Source organism: Ambystoma mexicanum, chromosome 3q (genome assembly GCF_040938575.1).
Source record: "Ambystoma mexicanum isolate Mex_15411 chromosome 3q, UKY_AmexF1_1, whole genome shotgun sequence".
Classification (NCBI taxonomy): domain Eukaryota; kingdom Metazoa; phylum Chordata; class Amphibia; order Caudata; family Ambystomatidae; genus Ambystoma; species Ambystoma mexicanum.
The window spans coordinates 175,791,875-175,817,090 of NC_090926.1; the positions used below are offsets into that span (position 1 = coordinate 175,791,875).

The 25,216-nt window shown below is 48.0% G+C and overlaps 1 long non-coding RNA gene across 1 annotated transcript in view; it reads right to left on the reverse strand.

Annotated features, from left to right (window-relative positions):
- The window catches only part of LOC138582286 (uncharacterized), a 106,318-nt gene that overhangs the window by 54,718 nt on the left and 26,384 nt on the right, over positions 1-25,216 (reverse strand). Inside the window, exon 2 of the long non-coding RNA XR_011304999.1 lies at positions 9,568-9,607. This is a non-coding gene — a long non-coding RNA (uncharacterized lncRNA). The remainder of the gene's footprint in view (positions 1-9,567; positions 9,608-25,216) is intronic.

Genomic DNA, 25,216 nt, shown 5'->3' on the forward strand with positions numbered 1-25,216 from the left:
CAGTTCCTAAAGGTGTACCCTCAAATATTGTCAGATTACAAGATATCGCTCAAAATAGTGGCACCAATGCGAAGGCTGCTCCTCCTGTTGCGCCATATGAACATATGTTGCGAAGGCTGCTCCTCCTGTTGCGCCATATGAACATATGTGATTGAATTAACCGCTTGCAATATATCATTGTCCGATAGTACTGTTTTAAGAGATGAATCCTTAGTACCTGTAGCCTTAGATAATTCTGGTTTACAAACTGAGGATGATGAAGATATTGAAGTCATAATAGGCCCTCATTACAATACCGGCGCTAAACCATGGCGCTATTAGCACCATGGTTGGTGCCGGTGTTGTAACGGGTCCGCCATGGTTCAATGGGGAATTTCCACCCCATTCCAAGGTTGGCGGGGTGGTAATTCCCCAGTGGACCATGGCCCTTACCCATTCCCATTTTCACCCCATAGGGCTCTACTTTAATGGCTGGTGTAGACCAACCGTTAAGGTCGGGTCCCGCAAAGGGACCTCGTAGTAAGGCGCTACATGTTTAACGGCACCGCAGCCTTTTACGGCGCCGTTAAACACTTAGCGCCAGGGTCGTAATGAGGCCCATAGACTTGAATATATCAAAAATGGATTCTTCAAAACAAGCTCTAATGGAAAAACTGTCATTCTCACCAAATGTGTCTTTCTCTTCAAACATATCTGAAATTACTCATTGAAACAAAAGTGCAGTATCCTCCTTTCTAGCTCCAACTCCATCGGCAGCAAAATGTGAATGGAACGCAACATATAAACCATGGCCTGTCAAAGCTATTAGCTGTTACTTTTGATGCTATGCAAACTACTATGAACACTATATTTAAGCTATTTGATACTTTGAATGACAAAATGAACATACAAAATACTCAATTTGCTTCCATCATAGCTTGGCAAACAAAACACGACATATTTCACTCTGAGAGAAGTGTGACATCAGAGAGTTCTTGTAAAAACTCGGCAAACACAAAATATTTAGATAAAGCTACCTCGTCCTTGACAACAAACCCGGAATGTCCTGAGACAAATTTAAGTGCAAATGAGTTGCAAGTAGGTTCCTCTCTACCATGTTTTCCAAATATCATTACTAATGTAGCCTCTACAATCTCGTCAAATGCATTCTCGCTTGACAAAAGCTGTATTGAATTAAAAGCTAACTCACAAACAAAAAATGCATACACAATGTTTTCGAAAACAAGTAATGTGGAAAAAAGAGTAGTGCAAAACGTACTAGCAAAATGGAAAAGAAAACTAAAAATATTAAAGGGAGTAAACAATCAATGACGGCTGCCTCTAAACAATTTATTAAAACTCTGAAGGTTCCGGCTACTAATTGTCAAATAGCGTCCTCAGCAGTTTCCAAAAAATATATGTTACTAGCTCAAGCTCAAAAATCAGAATCAAGTGCTTTAGGAAATTTGGAACAATTGGTTGTTCCTTATGAGCCTTTAGATGAATTAGTTAAAGCCATCCAACATCATACTAGCTTCTCTAAAGCAAAGCCAAATGGCCCTGTTGCAAGTCTTCCCCCTGGGCCACCACATCCTCTTCTGCAATGCGATGAACAAGAGGAAAAAGAGCTACGACGCAAAGATATTAGGAGAGAAGTTGATGCATATATGTCTCAATTTTCAAATACGAGAGATCTGAAGGTTCCTGTGCCTCCTTATCTACCTTCAGATGTTGATATAATGAAAGCGGGTGATGGGCTCATACCCTCTTCTGAAACCCTACAACAGACCTCCACAGTAGTGAATGAAATGTGCAAATCTGCAAAAAATCCTTATTGTAGCAAGAATTATTTGGATTTAAATCTGCCTAATAGAACCTCTGAAAATAACTGCTTTGGCCTGAGTAAATCTGCGTCTCATTCTGACAGCTCTGGTGTGGAGATAGCCCGCAAGTTACAGGCTTTATTGTCGAAGAATCCTGTGAAAGTGAGTGAGAAATTGCCATCCATTAATACTGCCAAAGCCTCACCTTTCTTAAAGGTGCAAAACCAAGCAAATTTGAATTATAAAAATATGTCATCCCTGATTCTTGGCTGCCGGCCAGATCTTTATCCGCAATATGATCTAAATTGGCATATCATTATGGAATTATTCTCAGATGTTCCATTGCTTGATGATATTAATAGCTCGGACATCGAACAAATAGAATTCATAAACAAAACGTTCTTAAGTACTGTAAGACTATGGTTCTGCTCAAGAGCTATGAGAAATCTCACATGGCAATCTAAAAACAAGTTGTTTAATATGGGTTTTGTCTTGCTATCTGGTCCATTGGAAAATCCGGATGAGTTTACCATCCATAAAGAGGTGGGCAAAAAAACTGTCATGGTCCCTAAATAATAGTTGCCAGGAAATGTCAGGTCGGATAAACCCTGTTTGTTCCTGTAACTGTGCGGAAACCAGACGTTAACTAGAGCATGAAGAAGCAAACTCAGTGGGCCTCATTACGACCCAGGTGGTAAGGGATTACTGGTGCCGGTAATCCCTTACCACCCAATTACGAGGTCCCTTTGCGGGTCCCTACCATAATGGCTGGTTTTACCAGCTGTTAATGAAGGGACCCGCAAAGGGACCTTGGAGGTAATTACAGTACCGCAATTTGCGGTGCCGTAATTACCGCCTTCCACATTCCCATTGAGCCCTATGGGGGCAAGAATGGGAATGGGGAAGGGCCAATGGTGAATGGGGAATTACCGCCCCGCCAACCTTGGAATGGGGCGGTAATTCCGCCATTCACCATGGCGGAATCCAGCATCAACCATGGCGCTAGTAGCGCCATGGTTAACGCCTGGGTCGTAATGAGGCCCAGTGAACTCTTTAGTATTGTGGAACACGTGTGGTTTCCAACATCTAATTAACAACAAAAAATGTGATTTAACTAAATTTAGCATACTTATGCTGCAAGAGACTTGGATCACTGATTCTCTTCTGTGAAATTATCATGAATTACATCTAACCCATGCTATAAAGGGAATTAGTGGCCACCCTATGTCTGGCCTCATTACAAGCTCAAGGACCAGAACAAATATCTCCAGAGTTTATACATATTCATCTAACCCTTATTCACAACTGACAATCATCTCCATTTGCAATACCTTATATGCTCTAGTCAATTTATACTGGAATCCGAAAGGGATAGAAAATCAGAAAGTCATCAATGATGTTTCAATGATGCTAGTTTATATTGCCATTACTCCAGAGATTGCTCATACGGTAGTAGCTGGAGATTTAAATGTGCATTGTTTTGACCACACTAAGCCATATGAGCAGATAAGACAAGTTCCTTGGGAACACTTGATGAAATTGCGAGGTTTGCAGATGTTAAATGGTACTGGCATTCATGAGTGCCCCCCACAAGCGACATGGTCACGAAGAGGTTTAGAAGGTACAATTGATTACATATATGTGGACAATGGGTTTCTTTCGAAAGTCAAATTGTTTCAAACTGAAAAAACAGCATGCAGTGATCATAAAATGCTATGTGTGCAGTGGGCCTCTACTCCATGACATTCGAAGCCTAGTAGACAAAAATGGTCGGGAACAATATTTGCTAATAATAGCGTTAATCAAGTGAGGTGGACAGAAAGATCGATACTGCAACTGGGTTCTTTGCTAAATGGTGTAGTTGCCCACTCCAAATCCAATCAGGTCTCAAGTTCATCCACTTACTATGATGTCATACAAAAAATGTAGCTCTGATAACACAAAACGGAAAGCTAACATTCATAGGACTCATGCATTTGACATAGTAGTCAAGAATAGGAAAGCAATTTTCCAACAGGAAAAACGTGAGGCAACAAAGCTTCCAATAAGTGTGCGCTATAAAATTATAATGCATATAAAGACGGCCTATAAAAACTGGACTCATGCATATATCATGCACAGCTGTTTCAAGCCGTTGGGGAAAAGATGTTAGAAATGCTGCGAGATAAGAACACAGCTCGCATGCGGCAAACGATCAACAATCTGTCTTCTCTCTCCCAATTGTCAATACAAGTTCAGAATGTACCTGAAGCAGTTTGAGTGAATTATTTTGGCAAGATCTATGCTCGCCCAGTTGAAACATGCGTGTCCCATGTAGACAGTGGGTCTGATCGCTTTCACCTCAATATAGATAAATCTGATATAATGCATTTCATTAATGCAGCTAGTCAGTCCAAAGCTCCAGGCCCTGATGACCTGTCAAACAAAATCTTCAAACAACATCCAGAACTTTGGACTAACATTCTATTTTCCATATTTCAACAAATTAACCATTCTCAGACCATTCCATCGTCCTGGAAACATTCTATAATTGTTCCCCTTTTTAAAAAAGGGGATCATTGTAAACCTGAAAGCTACAGACCCATTGCTCTGTTAGATGCTCCGGGGAAAATGTATTCCCACAGAGTGTTGCAAGAACTAAATGTGTGGTTAAACACTAACAGCTTAAGAGATCCCTTCAGACAGGATTTGTTGCTGGTCTTAGGACTGCACCAAATATGATAACTCTCAATATGCTGAGGCCTAAATATATCAATCGTAATAAAGCCTTATATATGGCTTTTATGGACTGTCATTGTGCTTTCGACTTGGTCGATTGCCAGTTTCTTTTTTTCAAACTGAAGCAGTACAGCTGTCCACCCTCTCTTTTGACAATAATTAAAAAACTACACTTGGACACTACTATCCAAATAAGGCTATCTTTGGAAGGGCTTCTTTCCTCTCGAATTAAGACAGAAAGAGGTGTGAAGCAGGGGTGCATCCTGGCCTCAACCTTATTAAACGTATTTATTTTGGATTTGGGAGCCGCCTTTGAAGGCATCTTGGCTGATGGCCCGAAGCTAGGTTCCCAAAAATGTATTTGGATATTATATGCCGATGATCTGGTGCTTCTTTCCTAAACTCCCCAAGGCTTGCAAAATCTTCTTGATCATCTGCATAACTATAGCATTAGAAACAACTTGATAATCAATACAGAAAAAACACAAGTTGTGATATGCCAAAAAAAGCTAGAAAGAATACACTTAATTAAAGCTGGTCCTTGGGTAAGCAAAAGCTTTTGGTTGTAGACAATTATAAATATCTAGGCCTACCGTTTGCAAGATGCTCTAGTGACTCTATCCATTCTCTGATTCTTGATGCCAAAATTCGAACTCTAGCCTCACAAGCTACCATACTGATGAGTAAGTATGATAAATTCACCACTAATCATATAATGACTTTTTGTTTCTACAAAAAGTGAGTCCAATAATCTCATATGGATCGGAGACACCATTGCCTAAACCAAGAAATTACGGCAACCAATATGAAGGAAGATTTTGGAAATCAGTCTTCAAACTTACGAGATGCACCCCGATTTCACTCTTACGATATGAATTGGGCGCTATCTCGATGGATTACCAAGTAATTTGGAAGATGTGTGGCTTCTTTAGAAAATGTTTGATAGGAGCCTCAGCTAAAAATATATTGAATACTATAGCACAATATCTTCTAACTTCATCAGACAAATTTCCCAGTACTTGGTATAAGTGCGTCTTAGCCTATTTAGATGACGCCAATGTAATGTTAGAACTTTTGATCCTAAATCCAGCAAAAGCTAAGTTAGCTCTCTACCGCCAGGATTGGATTCACACTCAAAATCAATGCAAAAAGTATGTAGACTATTCTGTATTATTATATGGTCATAAATGTTTCGGGTGCATGGAAAAGTATCTTCAAAGATGTCCATCGAGATATGTTGGAACCCAATTGCTGAGAATGCGTTTGAATTTGTATCCCACTAATGAAATTCTTGCTAGACGGGGGATTGTGTCAAAAAATCAAAGTTGGTGTTGCTATTGTAATAACAACATGCAGACAGAATCCTTAGCCCATTTAGTAGTTGGCTGTCCTGCGCTAACTACTCTACGGCAAAAATATTTTAAAAACTCATTACAACTCTTCTGTTATTATTCAGAAGAGGACATTTGGAGTCGATTATTGACCAGCTGTATAACATCAATACACATTGCCTTGGTTCAATTCATGTCTGTGGTTTTCCCAAAACCAAACTAGCATTTTATGGAAATTGAATGTATTTTATTGTAACTGTTGAATATTTTTAGAATTGTATGTAAATTTGAAAGGTTGAAGTATTCCGCCAAACAAATACAAATAAAATAAAAAAAAGAATATATTCTCATTGCAGTCAAGAAATTGCCTTCTCTATTAATTCAGAAAATTGCTTGCTTGTACACCCTAGGGCGTACACCCTGGGGTCTATGTTTGCCCCTTCCCAATGGAGGAGGAGATTTGTTGCACTTACCTTCATTTCTGGGAAAGCAGAATCTCAAAAAATATATATGTGCCTACCAGGTTGCATGGATTTTGGAGCTATATATGTATGTCATTTATGATTATAATGTCATGTTTTGGGGGACTTTATTCTGTCGTACATATGCCCAATTTGGCTTGCTAATAATACACTGAAAAGACAGTCCTGACCTACCAGGGTTCAAAATTGAATTTACGTGTGAAAGCCTGTATGAAAGTGTGCTTTTGGTCATGTGGACATTTTTCAGTCCAATTTCTACCCTGTCATCTCCACACTTGCTTGTGCAAAGGAATCATCGTTATGTCACCATATATCTCAAGCTTGACTACTCAATTCTGGCTCAGTAGTTTATTCCTCCTTCTGAGGTTGCTGCACTCTTATTATAAAATCTTGATTGATCTTGATTGATCTGGCATTCATTGTGCACGCATAACCAGGAATTCACCTGGTCTATGCATCGGTTCCTTAGGGACCTGAAAACATATTTGTTTTAATGGCTCTTCAGTAGCTGTCTGCTGGTTACACTGCTCCTAATGCCTTGATTCCCTCAGGTCTTTGCCTTGCGCTTTGCAAATACTTTATATATGCATATATACATACATTGCATTTCATACATATACATTGCATAGCAATGCAAATGTCATGTGTAAATGACAAGCACGTCTCACCAGCCATTACCTCATAAATCCCATTGTCTGCACCATCAGAAGAAAGCCTGCATCTGTGTGTTTTATGGAAGCACTCGTAGGTAGCAGGTAAACTGGTGTTTGTTCCTGTCTACTGCCATAAGGGCTAGAACTTTTAAATCACAAGAGTACATCCATGGATTGCGCGGTGCTGGTAATTTATATTGACTGTGCTTGGCTCTAGCTGCCAGGAATGCCTCTCAGGATCCCTATCTGTCTCTTTACTGTTGGAAGGTCTTCTTATTAATATTACAAATCCTAGGCTGCTCTTCCCAGCGGGAAGGTCAAGACTAAACAAAAACCCAACAAAACTGTGCACACACTTGGCACAACAAGATAAGCTAATCGGCTATGATATACTCAGAGGGTTAGAGAACCTTGAGGGCCCCACATGGTATCTGTCACCTGTCATGTCTAACGACCTGCCGGCTAGCTAAGGACTCTGCCCCATCTCTCAGCTCAGAGAAGGGTCTGTCATCCCTCTTATGCGAATGGAAGAAGCAATCAGTCAATGGACTGACTGCAAGGCGACGTCTCGCCAGTCCAAATATGATATAATATATGATATGATATGGCATTTGTAACGCGCCTATACAAAAGTGTTTCAAGGCGCGACGAGGCTAGGGAGGGGGAAACAGAGGGAAGAGACAACGATCTTACTAGGCCAGGTGTCATTTAGATTGCGCAAGTGCATGGGAAGTGGGAAAGGGATAAGTGCGGGGGAGAGGGGAAAGTGCAGTACATGGGGTAGTAGAATAAATAAGATAATAGAACGGAAGGATGGTGGCAAGCACAGGTAAGAGCAGACATAAGTGCTGGTAGGGGGACTGTAGGGATACAGAACAACAGTCCCCAGGTGCAGGGGTTGCCAGGGAGGCAGTGCAGGTGTGTAATTGGCGGGACAGGGCCCGAGATCAGAAGGCGGGCCCGAGATCAGAAGGGTGGCCAGGTAGCCAGTGCAATTACAGCCAGGAATTCAGCAGGGGAGAGGGGGAGAGAAAGATGAAGCAAAGAGGAAGGTTTTGAGGTGCTTCCGGAACCGGAGATGGTTCTCCTCAAGTTTCAGGGAGTCAGGAAGGCTGTTCCAGAGGGAGGCCCCTGCCAAAGAGAGAGATCTACCACCAACTTGTTGCTTGGAGAAGCGACTGACCCTGAGGGAGTTGGAGGCGGATGAGCAAAGAGCTCGAGTTGGAAGATATTTGTTGAAGCTATTGCGGCCCCAGGCCCAGAAAGCCTTGTGGACAATGCAGAGGGTTTTGAACTTAATCCTCGCAGCCTCTGGGAGCCAGTGCACAGATTTCAGTCCTGGAGAGATACGATCCCTGGGCTTGAGGCCAAGGACACGTCTCGCAGTCCTGTTCTGGATAAGTTGCAGAGGGCAGAGAGTAGAGGCAGGCAGATTTAGGTAGAGGCTGTTACAATAGTCCAGTCTAGAGAGAACCAGGGCTCTGGAGACTGAGCTTCTGGGGGAAGGAGAGGATGGTAAGAATACCTCTGAGGAGGTGTAGCTGGTAGTGTGACTTCTTAGAGACATCAGAGATGCGAGGAGAGAAGGAGAGTGTGGAGTCGAAGGTGACCAAGGTTTTTAGCCTTGCAGGTGGGAGCAGGAAGAGGGCCAAAGGAGGCTGGCCAGAGAGCTGCAGGGAAGGAGGGAGTGGGTATGCCATTGAGTAAAATCTCAGTCTTACTGGCATTAAGGCAGAGGTCATTGGCAGCACACCACTCCTGGATAGTAGACAGACAGTCAGAGATGAGGGAAGGAGAGGAGGAGGCCGAGGATAGCCTGAAAATGAGCTGGGTGTCATGCGCATAGCACTGAAAATTGGGGCAGAGAGCGGCGATGCGGTGGGCTAGGAGTACGAGGTATTGGTTGAACAGCCAGGGAGAGAGGTTAGATCCCTGGGGGACACCACAGGTAGAGAAAAAGATATCAGAGAGGAAGGACCCAAATTGGACCTGGGAGGGTCGGTCAGAGAGGAAAGAGGTCAGCCACACCAGAGCCTGGCCAGTGATACCCAGGTCATCACGGAGACGGTTGAGCAGGATGGCATGGTTGACAGCATCGAAGGCAGAAGAGAGATCAAGAAAGATGAGGACACACGGGGTGTTTGAGTCAAGTTTGGAGAGCAGGTATTCACGGATGTTCAGGAGAGCAGTTTCCGTGCTTCTGGCAGCTCTGAAGCCAGACTGATGGTTGTGAAGACAACCAACAGATTCAGTGTGGAGATTAAGCTGGGAGATGGCCAATTTCTCCAGGGGCTTGCCCAGGAAGGGGGTGATGGAGATTGGGCGATAGTTAGCCGGGCAGGACGGGTCAGTAGAGGGTTTCTTAAGGAAGGGGTGCACAAGGGAGTGCTTCAAGGGGGATGGGAAGACTCCAGTGGCGAAGGAGTGATTGCAGAAATCAGCCAGGTCAGGAGCCAGGGAGCCAGATCTGATATGTGCTCTTGCTACAATTATTATATTTGCGACACGTGGGCCTCAAGGTGTGTGCCCTCCTGCCCCCTCATTAGCATTTTCAAACCTCAAAACCTGACATCTTACTTACATGTTCTGCAACCGTTCCTCATCAATTCATATGACGTATCCTAATGCACACAAAGGGGGGAGAGCGATAAAATAAACAAATACTGGAGTGCTTTTGATGAGCTGTTTCATAATATTCACTGTACAAGTAATATTCCAGAACCAAGAATGACCAGCATTGTTATGTTATGTTAAAGGTACTTGTATAGCGCACCGTCACCAACGGAATTGGTCCCCAGGCACTCTGGCAGATCTGTAAACAAGAAGGGCGGTTGGGTTAGTCGGGAGGAGGGGAGAAGGAGAGTGGGAGAAGTGGTGTGCTGTTGGCAGCTTCAACTCGGTATACACCGAGTGCTGGGCATTGGTGCTGGTATCGGATCGGGCGAGGCCTCGAGTGCTGTGGGCGATGATTATGGGCCTCATTACGACCCAGGCGTTAAGGGTTAACGCCGTCTTTAACCCTTAACGCCTATTCTGATTTTAACGGCTGCTCTTAGCAGCCATTAAAATCCATGGCGCTAACCTGCCATGATGCTAATTACGCCACCGTAATTTACGGTGGCGTAATTAGCGCCTTCCCCACTCCCATTATGCCCTATGGGGCAAAAATGGGAATGGGGAAGGGAAAATTGGAAATGGGGATTTACCGCCCCACTCACCTTGGAATGGGGCGGTAAATCCGCCATCCACCATGGTGTAAAGGTAGTTTACACCATGGTGGTAAAGTTGGCGCAATTAGCGCCTGGGTCGTAATGACCCCCTATGTGTTGTTGATGCGGTGTGGTAAAGTGTGTGCATATTGCTGAGAGAGAGAGACGGTTGTGTAGCTTTGTGTGGGTTAACTATGCAGAGGATTGAGGGTTGGGTTAGTGGGGTCTGTATCCTTGTTCAGATATTTATGGTTCCGTTAGAGTTGTATATCTGTGGGTTGGTTTCTCGGGGTCCGAAACGCTTTGTTGGTGCTGCGCTGATCCAGCTATATCATAGTGAGTACTGTTTCGATTTGTAGGTGCGTCGGAACCTTCGGGTGAGGGACTGTATAGGTAATATCTATTCTCAGGTTATGTAGTGTGACACTGGTCGGTCGAGGCTTTGGACAGTTCAGGGTCGGAGTGGTATTGATGTGGCATCCTAGTGCATCCTATTGTATATAAAATAAGCAGGTGTGAGGCAGTGTGAGCTACAGTTCTGCAGGAGAGGCTGTGTACCGAGTAATGCGGAAAAGGACAGTCTGCTTTCTCTTTTTACACTGCAGTCTCCAAGCTCCACCTTATAATCCCTGGAATAGCACAGAACGTGCGTGGTGTTTCGGCAGGGTGAGCTACATGTCTGCAGGAGAGGATGTGTACAGAGTTCTAGTGTCACAAGTTTCACTCTTTCTCATCTGTTTTTCATTGCTTGTGACCTTCTTGGGTGCGACTTCCTTTTTTCTCACTGTCCGAGACTTGTACAGGCCGGTGCGTGAGTCTTCGGGTTCCAGCGTGAGGTAGCCGGCTGTCCTTAGCCGGATGCCGTTCAGTATCCAGGAATGTAGTCGTGAATCCAGGAAGGAGGTAAGAGTGCCACGCTCGGAGAGTGTCCAGACACCACAGGACCGAGCACAAGACGAATCCGGAAAGAGGATACGGGCTAGCGGGTAAGGAGAGAATCGAACGGGATTCCAGGAAACAAAAGAAAAAATAGGAAAGGTAAGGAACTAGAGATAGCACGGAAAGCAGACTCGAAACACACGTCTAGCAACTCCAAGCAGTTGCATTGAGACGAGCAGAGCCGCGGGGGCGTGTCTGTTTTCTAGGAAGTCGAGCATTGCGGCTATAGGCCCTAGCGCAGTGTTTCAGGCCCAGCTGCCATGTTGGGAGGATCACTGAATTCATGCCGCGGTGCTTCATGAACCATGAAGTCCAAAAATGGCGAATTCGGTGGTTCATGACAGTATGCCTCCACCTAAAGCCGGCACCACCGGGTTTGCCTGGGTGGACTCAATGAAATCTTTGTATTAGACGGGGGCATTCATGTTTGAGACAGGTTGCCACGTGCGCTCGCTGGGGGAGTGTCATTTCCATTCTAGCAAATATTGAAGCTGACCCCATCTGTATCTGGAATCACATATCCTGGAGACTTCAAATTCAAGCTGGTCATTGATGATTACAGGCTTAGGTCTAGGAGCAGTTCTGGTGGACTGTACATATGGTTTCAATAAGGAACTGTGGAAGACCGGATTAATCCTTTTCCAGGATTCTGGAAGTGGAGCCGGAAGGCCACTGGATTAATGATTTCCTTAATGGAGAAGGGTCCATAATATATGGGAGCCAGTTTATTTGGCCGCAAATGTCGAGGAAGAAGTTTTGAGGATAGCCAAACCTTATCCCCGACTGCATATGAAGGGCTTGGTCTCTGCTTGGTATCTGCATATCGTTTGACTACTATCCTGGCCTTTTCCAGTCGTTCCTGCATCTCTGTGTACCTTTACCAGTGTTTCAATACAGGAATCAACTGTAGGGACCGGGGTAGGATGTGGTAGGACAGATGGTAGAACTGAAGGATGAAATCCCTGACTGCAAAAGAATAGTCTTGTCTTGATAGCCAAATGATCAGAATTGTTGTAAGCAAATTCAGCCACAGGAATCAAAAGCGACCAGTCATCCTGGACCTTGGTTGCGAAACAGCTGAGGTATTGTTCTAGGGTCTGAGTGACTCGCTCAGTTGCCCCATTAGTCTGTGGATGATATCCCAAAGATAATGCACGCTGGATGCCTAATATTTGGCATAGTTGTTTCCAGAACTGGGTTATGTACTGGGGTCCTCTGTCGGAGATGATCTTGGAAGGCAATCCATGAAGTCTAAATATGTGTTTTAGGAATATTCCAGTCAATTCAAACGAGGATGGTAGTTTGAACAAGGGTGTGAAGTGAACCATATGGGTAAACAGATCGATGGTAACCATTATGGTCGTATATCATCTAGACGGGGGTAATGCCTTTAACCTACCATATAGAGGGCAGAAGTACAGATACCCCCCTCCAGTCTATACAATGGCACAGTAAGAAATGGCTAGACTGACTGCACCAAAATACCAGTCTATCTACACAATTGCACTTATCCCACTTGCTTTATCATAGACGCCCAGTCAAAAAATGTCATGCAACAGCAGGAAATGGCTTGACTGGCTGTACCAAAATGCCAGTCCAGTCATATAATGACACTTATCATGCTTGCTTGCTTTTATTATTATGATATTTATTGGTATTGCTTTCACTTACACTGCATTCTGCACAAGCGTACCCCATATATCACTCACACACAATCACATTCCTACCCATTCACCCACCAGTGACCCATTAACCCATACACATTCGCTCACATTCACTCACACTACATTCTCCACACTGGCTCCCACCCAGAACATTCACACACAATCACATTCATACCCATTCACACAACACTTACTCACCATACACTTCTTCTCACATTCCCACTGTATTCTCCTCACAGGCTCCCGCTCAGAACATTCACACACACACAGACTGCATTCTCAATTAACATGCACACACGCACATAGAGACACGTACACATCCGACACACTCACGCAACATACACACATTACAAACATACACACATTACACATACACAAGAAACATTCTTACCTGTTTTGCCTCCAGCTCCCGCGCTCTATGAAGACAGCAATCACTCCAGTTGAAGTCTGCGGGGGAGCCAGACGCTCAGGGGCCCCATTTTGACGCCACCAGCCACCCACAGTCAGCCACAGCCAAACACTCACCCTGACTTCAGTCAGGTTGAGGGCTCAGGCAAGGTCTCCCATAGACATGCGACTGCAATGATACCCACACCACATGGGCTGCAGGGTCCCCTTCTTTGCCACTGCATATAAGCAATATCCCTTTTTTCTGCATCTTAGTGAAGGAAACATGCATAGAAATGTGGCATCACCTTTCATGCTCGGACTTAAAACAGTTGCTTGTGTGTCAGCATCGAAAGCGCCAGAAACCGCAGAAATCTTGTTCATCGGTTTAAAATGCAGTATAGCTAACTTGACATCCAAATCAGTAGTCACAAAATGTAGCTTTGCTACTAGGTCGGCCCAATAAAACTAAGCCACATTTGTGCACTGCTAGGCACCACTTTACCTCTCAAAACTTACAGGACCATCAATCATCTGGCTGTTCCAAGAACTCGGTGCGTGTCGCAGGGTGACAGACACTACTCTGTCCTGGATCCTTGGAATTCACTTGCGGTGAATTTACGTTCAAGCAATACCATTTTGACTTTGCGTAGAGCGTTAAAGATTTCTCAACTAACGTTTCCACTTCTTTCCCCATTACTGTTTTTTAGTGGATGATTTGTTATTATCACCTGCACCTAGATGCAGTCGATTCTGTACAAACACAAATACACAGAACCCAGTGGCGCAGATTCTTGCTAGTGACACCCAGTTGTAAATTAATTAATGAAAATCCATATTCCATGGACGGAGTTAAAACAGAAGAAAGATTGTGAAAAGTTTGCTCTATGCTCGGGGATGAGCATGTAAGTGCCAAAATAAAACTCGCACCACTCGTCCCTGCCTCCTGTGAAGCTCGAATGAAGAGAGGTGGAAAGATGTAAAAACATAAAGCGGAGCAGATGGAAAAATATGGAGTCGGCTGATGTCACATGCTGGATCTCCTACCATGGGTGTGGTGTGCCACCCCTTGCTGAAAACGAGCCACTCCCAGGGCTCGTGCTAATGTCACATGTTGGTGACCATGTGACTTACGGAAGGAAAAGGCATGAGCGACTTCCTGCTCTTAGGTGTGGCGCTGCCCCGTGTGGGATGCGCACGCGGCGGCGTGATGTTGCACGCCGCCGCGTGCTGTATAAACGGGACGTTCCCGGCCACGGAAGAGCAACCGGGAAGCCCGAACTGAAATGACGTGTGAGCAGTGTGGTCCTTTCAGGGTGGGGGCTTGCGGGTACGCATGGGGCCAAGGACAAACCCCCAACAATGGCGACGAGTGTCAACGGATGCCCGGGCCCTGCGGTGAAGACATTCCGGAATTTTTTCCCTGAAACTGAACGTTCGGATGTTTCGTTTGACGCCGTGGCTGCGGATCGTACACGCGGCTGGCGGCCATTTTATCTCTGAGGCCGTGGAACTTCATCAGGCTCCGGTTTGGAGGGTGAAGGTGATCCAGGTCTAATTTTTTGATATTCTGCTTGCAGGCAGACTAACCTGCACGTCCATGCCTGGTTCGTGAATTTTCATCCAGTTTTGGGACTCCTACGTCGAGTGGAAGCTAGGGGAAGGACTAATATGGCAGGGCCTGTTTAGTCCACTCCACAATTGTAGCTCAATTTTTGGAACATCCACACCCCTGTGGACCACGGCAAGGTGGAAACACTGCATTTTTCTTTGTACCCTTCATCATCAGGACGCTGTGGCTTCTTTGTCCCCTTCATCATCACGAGGTTGGCTGCAGTGGGTGTCTTCTTCTCCTCCGGTGGTTTTGTGGCTGGAAGCTGTCCCAGGTGAGCGAGGGAAAGGTCACCACCGCCTCTCCCCCGGGCTAGACTGTTGCTGTGCCTGGAAGAGGGGGGGAGGCTTCTTGGTTGTCAGCATGGTGGTGGTGGGTGTTTGAGTTGGGGTCCTCAGGACACTAGGTGGGGGTGCCAGTGCGCTCAAGCCCATGAGTGACATTGATGATCAGGAGGGTGAGGCCGCCGTAGCGGCACAGCTTCCTCAGGACGGTGGCCAAGCGTCGCAACATCAGCAGGCTTTGCAGCCCCCAGTGTTTCCAGTTCAACAACCAGCGGCGGCTCTACAGCTGCCCCCGCAAGTGGGTGCTCAGGCTCCTGTACCCCAGGTGCTGCCGGTGGCACAGCCAGGTGCTCAGCAAGGACTCCCTGTCATGGCTCAGGCACGAGCCCAGGCTGCCCTGCAGCCCATTCCCAAATTTGATGCATCGGGCCCACCTTCCAGCATGGGGCCCCGGTGGAGGAGGTGGGTTGGCCGCCTGGACATGTATTTCAGAGCTGCTCAGGTGACGGACGACGACAGCAGGGTGGCCACTATGCTGTACTCGGCGGGGCCTGCGGTCCTTGAAATTTTTGAGTCACTTACTCCGGTGCACCAATCCTATGATGCCGCCAAGGCGGTGCTCCTTGCGCATTTTCTGCCCCTTGCCAACGTGGACTATGAAAGATTTGTCATGCTGTCGGCCAAACAAAAGGACGATGATACACTGGACACCTGTTATGGTCGCCTGCGCCGCCTCTCCCTGGGCTATGCATGGGGGGACGCGGAGGACATGATGCGCACGATGCTGATTCAGGCGTGTTCCTCCGGCAAGCTCAGGAGGCAGGTCCTGAGAGAGCCGGGCATCACTCTGCCCCACATATTGGAACTGGGCCGATGTCATGAGGTGGCAGAGGCTTGTGCCAGCAAGATGGAGGCGGGGTCCCGCTCAATAAAGTCGGAGGAAGTGTGTGCTGTGTGGCGAGGCGGCCGAGGAATGAGGAGGCCGGGCAGAGGACCCTGGGACAGAGCAGAAAGATCAGGGGAGTCGTGCCAGAAGTGTGGCTACGACCTTCCCCACCCGACGGAGTGCCCGGCAGCGGGAAGAACATGTGGCAGGTGTGGCCTGCCTGACCATTTCTCTAGGGTGTGCAAGGCGGCCCTGCCCCTGATGGTACCTAGAGGTCGGGCCCGGACATGGACTCCGCGCCAGAGCCGTCCACCAAATGTGGCCCAGGTGGAGCAAGGTGAAGAGGAGGCCCAGGTGGACGAGGCAGATGAGGAAGAGGAAGAGAACATCTTCTTTGTTTCTAGTGTGGAAGTCCTAAAGGGGAAGAGCAGGAGGCAGCCGAGGTGTGTGGTGGAGGTTAACCACTCTCCGGTCCCGGTGGTGGTGGACACGGGGGCGTCGGTCAATGTAATGGCTAGGGGACACTATGACGCTCTTGACCCGCCCCCGGTCCTGGCAACGCCGAGAGCCCGCATATTCGCTTTTGGGGGTCTACAACCAATACCGCTGGACGGTGCCTTTGTGGCAAGTGTGGAGCATGAGGGCTCCCGGATCAGGGCTCGGTTCTATGTGACCCCTGTGAGTAACAACACTCTCCTAAGCTGTGCTGCTGCCGAGGCTCTCGGAATTGTCAGTTTCGCGTACTCGGTATACTTGGAAGACATCAATGACCTCCTGGACAAGTGTGCTGCCCTCTTCAACGGCATTGGAAAGATGACCGGTGACCCGGTCCGGCTGCACATTGATGACTCTGTACAGCCCATCGCCCTGAAGCACCGCAGGGTGCCGTTCCATCTCAGGGAGCAGGTGGACAAGGAATTAGACAACCTGGTGAGTCTGGACATTATCGAAAAGGTCGAGGGCCCGACGCCCTGGGTGTCTCCCATTGTGGTGGCTAGAAAACCTAAACAACCTGACTCTGTCCGTGGGCTGTACAGGTACAAGAGGCTGAGTTTTGAGGTGTCATCGGCTGCAGAAGTATTTCAGAACATTATACGGGGAGCTCTAGCAGATCTGGAGGGTGTCCTTAATATCAGTGATGATATTCTGGTGTTCGCAAGGACAGAGGTGGACCATCTGAGGAGGCTTGGAAAGACCTTTGAGAGGCTGCAGTCACTGGGCCTCACCCTTCATAGGGATAAATGTGAGTTCATGTGCCCCTCCATCGAATTCTTCGGGTTCATGTTCAAGGAGGGGGGGGTGTCGCCCGATCCGAGGACGGTTCAGGACTTTAAGAAGGCGCAGCCCTCCGAGTCGGTGTCTGACGTGAGGAGCTTCCTTGGTATGGTGACATACTGCGGGCGCTTCATTCAAAATCTTGCGTCAAGGTCCGTGCTGCTCAGGGCGTTGACGAAAAAGGAGTCGACCTGGCAATGGGGCCCACTTGAGCAGTCAGCTTTTGAGGACATTAAGAGCGCCTTAACAGCAGAGGATACCATGGCATTCTTCGACCCGGCGCTGGCGTCTGAGATCATCGTGGATGCCAGTCCGTTCGGCCTGGGGGCTGTACTGACTCAGGTGGACCGGGACGGGAGCGTCCGCCCAATGGCATAAACCAGCAAGGCGCTCTCGGAGACGGAAAAACGATACTCCCAGATCGAGCGGGAGGCGCTGGCGGTCCTCTGGGGTTGCAGACATTTTCGACTCTACGTCTTGGGGCGTCCAGTGACCGTGGTAACAGACCACAAGCCATTGCTTCCCATTCTGGCTGGGTCATCCTCGAAGCCCCCGGCTAGGATTGAGAGGTGGATGCTTGCCTTGCTTGAGTATGGAGTTACCCTGGTGTATCCGCCCGGGGCCAATAACGCAGCAGACTACCTCTCCCGGCATCCTGGAGTGCGCAGAGGAGAGGAGTATGACACCTGTGCGGAGGAGGCCGACGACCATGTTCGAATGGTGGTGGAGGGGGCCACGCTGGATGCGATGCCCCTGTCGGACCTGGAGGCGGCCGTGGCCGAGGATGAGTGCTTCCAGATACTAAAGCACTCAATGCAGCACGGCTCCTGGAAATCCATCTTGGAGGCACTGGCGGGGCGGACCCAGGAGGCGAGGACAGGGCTCGAGCAATTGTGGAAGGTCAAGGACGAGCTGTCCTTCTCGGAATCGGGTCTCCTACTCCGAGGTGATCACATAGTGGTTCCCCAATCCAAGATAACAGAGGTCATCACGTTGGCCCACCATGGACATCAGGGCGCCACCATGACCAAGGCGAGGCTGCGGCTGAAGGTCTGGTTCCCGGAACTGGAGAGAAGGGTGGATGACTTTGTGGCAGCCTGTGTGTGGTGCCAGGCGGCTTCTCCCGTGCAACGAGAGCCGGCCATCGAGGCGATGCCCCGGGGGACCCGGCCCTGGGAGGTCGTCCATGCGGACTTTGGGTCGACGTCCGTAGGCACCCATTTTCACGTAATCGTTGATGAGTACTCACGATACCTGGAGGTGGAATTGGTGGAGTCGGTGGCCTTCGAGCACGTGGTCGTGGTTGCAGAGAAGGTGTTTGCGGCCCATGGCTTCCCCATCACTCTGTGCTCGGACAATGGGTCGCTTTTCCAAAGTGAGCGGTTCTCTGAGTTCCTGGAGAGCTGCGGGATTCAGCACAGGAAGATATCGCCCCTGTGGCCCCGAGCGAATGGTGACGCTGAAAGACTGATGCGGACGCTCAATAAGACCTTCAGGATTGCCCATGGACAAGGGCAGCCACTTCAACGAGCCCTCTACCAGTTCCTGCGAGTGTACCGCACTACCCCACATGCCTCCACGGGGGTAGCCCCGGCGGAGGTTCTGTTCAGGCGATGTCCCCGGGGCCTACTGCCTGAGGTCCGGGAGAAGGAGCCGGGAGTCATTGACAACCAGCAGGTCGAGGCCGACAGGTGGGTCAGGATTGATCAGGAGAACTTGCGAAGGGGTCTTCGCCCCCAGCGGCTGGAACCGGGAGATGAGGTGCTCATTCGAAACCGACACCCCCATGGGAAGCTCTCGCTCCCCTATGAGCCGGTGCCATTGGACGTGGTAGCCGTAAAGGGGTCCATGGTGACGGCCTCGGATGGAAAATCTGCCGTCACCCGAAACGTCAGTTTCTTTATGAAGCTGGGTGATCCACGAACTGAACCACCACTGGACCCGGATGTAGCGGAGGTGCCGGAGGACGCTGGAGGTCCCTTGGGCACACCGCATTCCCCTGTCCGGGGTACTGCTGCGGAAGGACTTCTTGTGCCGGAGGTAAGCGGGAGGTACCCCCTGAGGGCTGGGCGAGGGAAACCTGCTTACCTCAGCGAATACGTGCTGGGACACGTGGACAGTACGCCAGACTAAAGGGGACCCGGGTGGCTGACATTAAAGGGGTATGGGGGCGTAAAATGTTGCTTTTATTTTGTTGTGTGGTTGGTAGTGTTTAGTAATAAAAGCAGTTGTTTTTCCTCCCGAAAAAGGGGGAGTGTGGCGCTGCCCCGTGTGGGACGCGCACGCCGCCGCGTGCTGTATAAATAAACGGGGCGTTCCCGGCCGCGGCACAGCGACCGGGAAGCCCGAACTGAAAGGACATGTGAGCAGTGTGGTCCTTTCAGGGTGGGGGCTTGCGGGCACGCATGGGGCCAAGGACAAACCCCCAACATTAGGTCAATGTTAGCTGACTCCTGCCTGCTGTGTGTCATTTGTTTCAGCACGATGCTGGCGCTGCGGAGCAGGCAGAGGGCTTGCTGATGCAGGGCCCTCAACCAGGACAGTGCCCCTTCTAGGCAATGCTGTCCCTGATGCCCCTCACTGTCTCAGCCGGGGTGGGGCAATTCTGCAAGGACAAGCCGGTGCCGGTGGGCGCTGGGCAACTGCGGCGGCATTGGCCATGGCCATGGCCATGGAAGAGCCTGTATGCTTATGGGTTGACAGGGTGCCCCCTGTCCTTCTGTGTCTGCTGGGTTCCCCAGTAAAGGTCAGCCTGGATCCCGGTGCCCTGTTGGTCCAGGACATGACATTGGGGTGACCCCCCTGCAACTGTGGGTGCCCCCACCGCCCCACGGGTTGGCACGTGTGCCTGCGAGCCAGCCGGGAATGTCTCCAGGAGGTGATCCAGGTGGGTGCCCCCAGCAACGGTGTCCTGGACCCTGCGCCCTGGGCCCAGGACACTATAATGGGCACTAGAAAAATCCAGCGCATGGAAGAGATGAAGCCTCTTCACCCATACCCCTCTCTTGCCTGTCTCAATCCAGAGGCAGTGTCAGCATGCTGACCCCAACCTTGGCCTGATTCCACAACAGGAAGTGGAGGGGTGAAGAGAGGGGTGAAGGAAGGAGCCCAACCCTCCTGTGTGGAGAACGTTCTGCTGAGGTAAGCTCATGACACAGGAGGGAGAAGATGCCATCATCTGCCGTATGAGGACAGGCCAATTAAAACAAAAAATGATGTATCTGTTTGTATGTTTGTGTGAATGTGGGCCTATGTATATGCTTGTAGTATGAATGCGCTAGTTTGTGTACTATTGTCCCCATGATTACTGCATAAAGACATTTCATTTCTCCGTGAAGTCGGAGTGCAAGCGCTCTGACTTCACAAAGAAATTATTTAATTTCGCTCTAAAGTCGGAATGTAAGTGCTCTGACTTCACAAAGAAATTATTTCATTTCTAGGTGAAGTCAGAATAGAAGCGCTCTGACATCTCATACTTCACAAAACAATCATTTAATTTCTATGTGGAGTCGGAATACAAGCACACTGCCTTCACGAGGAAATTATTTCATTTTCTGTGAAGTCGGAATGCAAACACTCCAACTTCACAAATCAATGATTTCATTTTCTGTGAAGTCAGCTTTCAAGCGATCTGACATAACAAAGAAACCATTTCAATTCTCTCTGACTTCAAATATAAATTATTTAATCATAGTCCGAGTGCTTGCACTCAGGCTTCAAAAAGAAAAGTTTCAGTTGAAGCGCCCAGCGCTTCGGCCATGCTGCGAATGACAGACACCCCTAAGCTCTCCCTGCTTTGCTGCTGCAGTGGAGTGGAGGCCTTCCTTTGGGAAGACAGATTCAGTCCAGAGAAAGGTAAGAAAAAAAAGTGGTGTATGTATGCGTGCGAGCATGCAAGGGTGTGTTATATATTATTTAATGTCTGAGTAAGTATATGATGTATGGGTGTCTCGGTATGAATGTGAATGATCTAGTGAATGGTGTGTAAATAGTGTGCACATGTGTTTGTGCTTGGCAGGCACAGAGGAGCTGAGTTTGGAGGGTGAAGGGAGTGTTGTGCTTCTACAAAATTTTATAATGGGCATCCACGCTTGATAAAGCAAGCTTGTTATGAGTTATGTGGCTAGACTTGCATTTTGGTGAAGCCAGTCTAGCCATTTCATACTGTGGCATGACCATTTTTAATGGACATTTATGATTAAGCAAGCATGATAATTAACATTTTCTTGACTAGACTGGCATTCAGGTTCCGCAAGCCTAGCCATTTCTTACTGTCACATAGCATTTTATTCAGGGCACCTATGGTAAAGTAAGCATGATGTGTTATTAAGTGGTTGAGCTGGCATTTTGGTTCAGCCAGTCAAGCCATTTCTTATTGTGGGATGGCCCTGTTCTATGTTGCTAGACTGGCAATATGCTGCAGCCAGTTTGGACACGTATTCTTTTTGTAGCATGGCATTTTTAATGGCAAAGCCAACAGGACTATGACCTTACTTGGGAATTGTAAAGACTGGAGGGGGTATCTGTACTTCTGCCCCCTATATAGTTGGGTAAGGGCACAGAACACCCAAGCGCAGGCTCTCAATGGGTAGCGTTGGGCGAGCAGCCAGGATGAGACTCAAGTGAGGTAGTGCAGGCTGGTTCCTAATCCCCAAGCCCCCACACAGGAATGTCCACACACTATGTTAGATGATAACAGTCTTTATACTACCATCAAATTCAAATGAATATATACAAATAAATAACACACTTTGCACTCGGGCAACACTATCCTAATAATGGTAAATTTATGCACATCAATGCGGTACCGCAATACTTTAGATTCAGTAAAAATGCACCAACTGCTGACAGTTAGTAAAAAGAATAGGAAACAAAAAATACTGGATAATTGCATAGACAGTACCGCAGAAAGGCAGATTAGATTTAGAACATAGGCAGCATACTTTCCTTAGACTTAATAAAAATTATACTGTGTGAGGATCCCCCCCACCTGGGCAACCTACAAGGGAAAAGTTAAGGTGTACTTTATTCCGTATATTATGCCCAGTCCAACCATGTCTAATAATAGTCTGCTTTGTTTTCTACAGGTTTCACCCCTCCCAAAGTACCTGAGATGGCACAGGAGAACAGGATCCACAGTGAATCTGGGACCCCGGGATGAATCCTGAGGCTGGAAGACTCTTCACCACAGTACCTTTGGTGCCTTGTCAGGCGAAGTGGTAACGTTTCTCGGTTTCTTGGCTTCACTCAACAGGACCCCGGAAGGATGGACCCCCTTGGAAAAAGGAGTCGCTGGGATGTCACTGTCAAGAACAAGAAGGGAACCAAGCAGTCTCAGAAAGGCAGCACTTTCATTCTTCGCACTGGTCTCCGTTAGCGGGTCGTTACTCCGGCTGTGTATGTTCAATGAAGGTGAAACTAGCTGTGGACCGAAAAGGCTTGGCTGAAGAAGATAAGACCCTTAGTGGCCTTGGATGATGTTCAGTGGTGACAGGTGCAGTGGCAGAAATAGGTGTCGTGTTTCAGGATTTTGCGGTTCTGACTTTTGGTTCATCAGTGCTGCCGCCGCAGCACTGATATCTGGCTAGCTTCTGGTGACCTGGACATGACTACTGGACTTCCCTGCGGACCTCCACCAAGTCTGGACCCTTGGGACGTCTTCTTTAGATTGTGGTGGCGGTAAACCCACCGGCAGACACTCCTCTGCACGCAGCAAACCTTGACCTTCTACTGCATGGAAAAGTGGTCAGCTGTAATGGCAAATATGTCCCTTGAAGGGTGATTCACAGATGTGGAACTTTCACAACTCGTGGTGTCAAGCATTACCATGCCAGGGTACCCCCTCTTCTAATCGGAGAGCCGACACTGATGGGCGATACTTGAAACTTTTCAGGTGGGGTTGAACACAGGAACTTCTTGCTTTCTAAAAGACTTGAGTAACAAGAGTTGAGAATCTTATGTTATGTGTGACCATGGAACGTTAATTGCCCAGATTTGAGAAAGGCACCTGACGTGCCGAAACACGTGTTATCACTAAGGGCTTTCCTATGGGAATTCGAATGACGGGGAATAAAATAACTAGACCATTCTTTTTGACTATATCTGTGGCACCTTCATTGTGTGAAAGTAATTTATTTTAGGTTTAAAACTGAGGTGGGGAACTTGTCCTCCGACTCCTTTCACACTCAAGCGACTTGCAACACCATAGAGGAAATGGGTCGCAGGGAACCAGAAGTTGTTTCTTAAACCCCACCACACAAAAAAATACCCCCCTCTTCTGGGTGATACACATCAAATTGGCTTCCAGCGCTCACAAACACTCCTACGGACCAAGGGCAACACAGATGAACTTCTTGGCTTCAAGATATTCAGACACTCCTTTTCTGAACTCACAAATACTCCTTGTCCGGACGGCATGCACACAGGACTGGCTTCAAGAGTACTTCTGATGAAGAGCAGCAGTTGCACAATGGTCCCTCGTAGCTTGTGAAGAGGTCACTTATCCAGGTCCTCTCTTGAATCAGTCGGTCAGTTTAGCAGTCTTCAGATTCCTTGAAGAGTTGCAGCTGCAAACCTCTTCCTGCATCTGGACCCAAGATTCCAGCTTCAGGTTTCAGCTTCAGAACAAACTGGTGAGTGAGGGGTCCCTAGATATACACATTATTTCCCTATTCACTCAGGCTGAGCCATGCTCAGTCAGCCAATCACATAGAAGTGCATTTATGCAAGCAGGCAACTAATCAGGCTCACAGGCATTCAGGCCATTCAGCCAAAATCAGCCACCCACATGAGAAAGCACCCAGAAGTTCAGAGCAGTACACTGCATTCACTGCAGTTTCAGTCACAGTCATTGTGTCACACAACCAAAACCAGACACCCACAACACAGAATGCGAGTTGACTCCAAACTCCATTCACACAGATCCCACCTCAATGGTGTACCAACAACAAAGAGCCCCTGGGAAGGCTTCAGCCGGTCTAGCAGGAGGCAGCCACAGCACCATACATAGTCCTTTCAGCCAACAGCCATTCAGGGCAAGGGATACAGAGCCAACACTTTGAGAAACAAGGGGTGAAGGCAATAGAAACTGTTGGGAAGGGGGGAAGTTACAGGCGGCAGGTGGTATCCAAAGTGACCACAGTTTGGCTAGGTTAGCACATGCTTTGTGTAAGGATCACAGTGGGAATGTAACCCCATTTTAGAAAGTAGCAGCCATATTGAAATCGAGGCCTAACGCTGCGCGGCAGCCAGGGCAGTGTACCCAGGCCATGAATGTATTAAAGCTTATGCACGCAGGAATATGTTGCAACATGGGCAGCAGTGAGAAAGGCAGAGCCGCAGAGATTCATAGACGTTTCATTGTCTTATGTTGCCAGAATTTGTACCCCAGGAGGAATGCCCCCTGCAAGGCCATGAGGGGGCTGAGAGCTCCCTGTGAAATGATATCTCAATAGAAGGTGGGCACGAGCCTCTAACTTTCCCCAGTCCCAGCTTTAAATTATAGCACCGAGATGCCCCCATCTCAAGACCTCAGCATTCCAGGGTACTAGCCAGTACCAGACTACTGAAACAAAGCCGTTAGATCCCCAATCGATCAGTAAAGATCAGAAAGCAGTGACAGGCTGCCTTAACCGATAAGGCACATGATTTTTGCTGCAAGGTGCCAGAAGGGTCAAAACAGCAAACCTAAAACGAGGGTGGAGAGCTTTGGAAAGGCGCTGACGTGTCGGGGATTGGGCTCAGGTTGTAAGTCATAGGGACCTCAAACATATCCTCCATGCCCATATCTGCAGTACCTGGGCATCACGGCCATTTCAGGACGCGCTGCCGGGTGTAGAGTTCCATGCATTTCTGCATTCCCTGTCTTACTTTACCACCAGTCTCCGCCTACCCTTAACAATGCAACTATTCACTATGATCGAGTTCCAACGCTAGTAAGTTCTTTCCTACGCACTTGCTTTTCCTGCCTTTTCT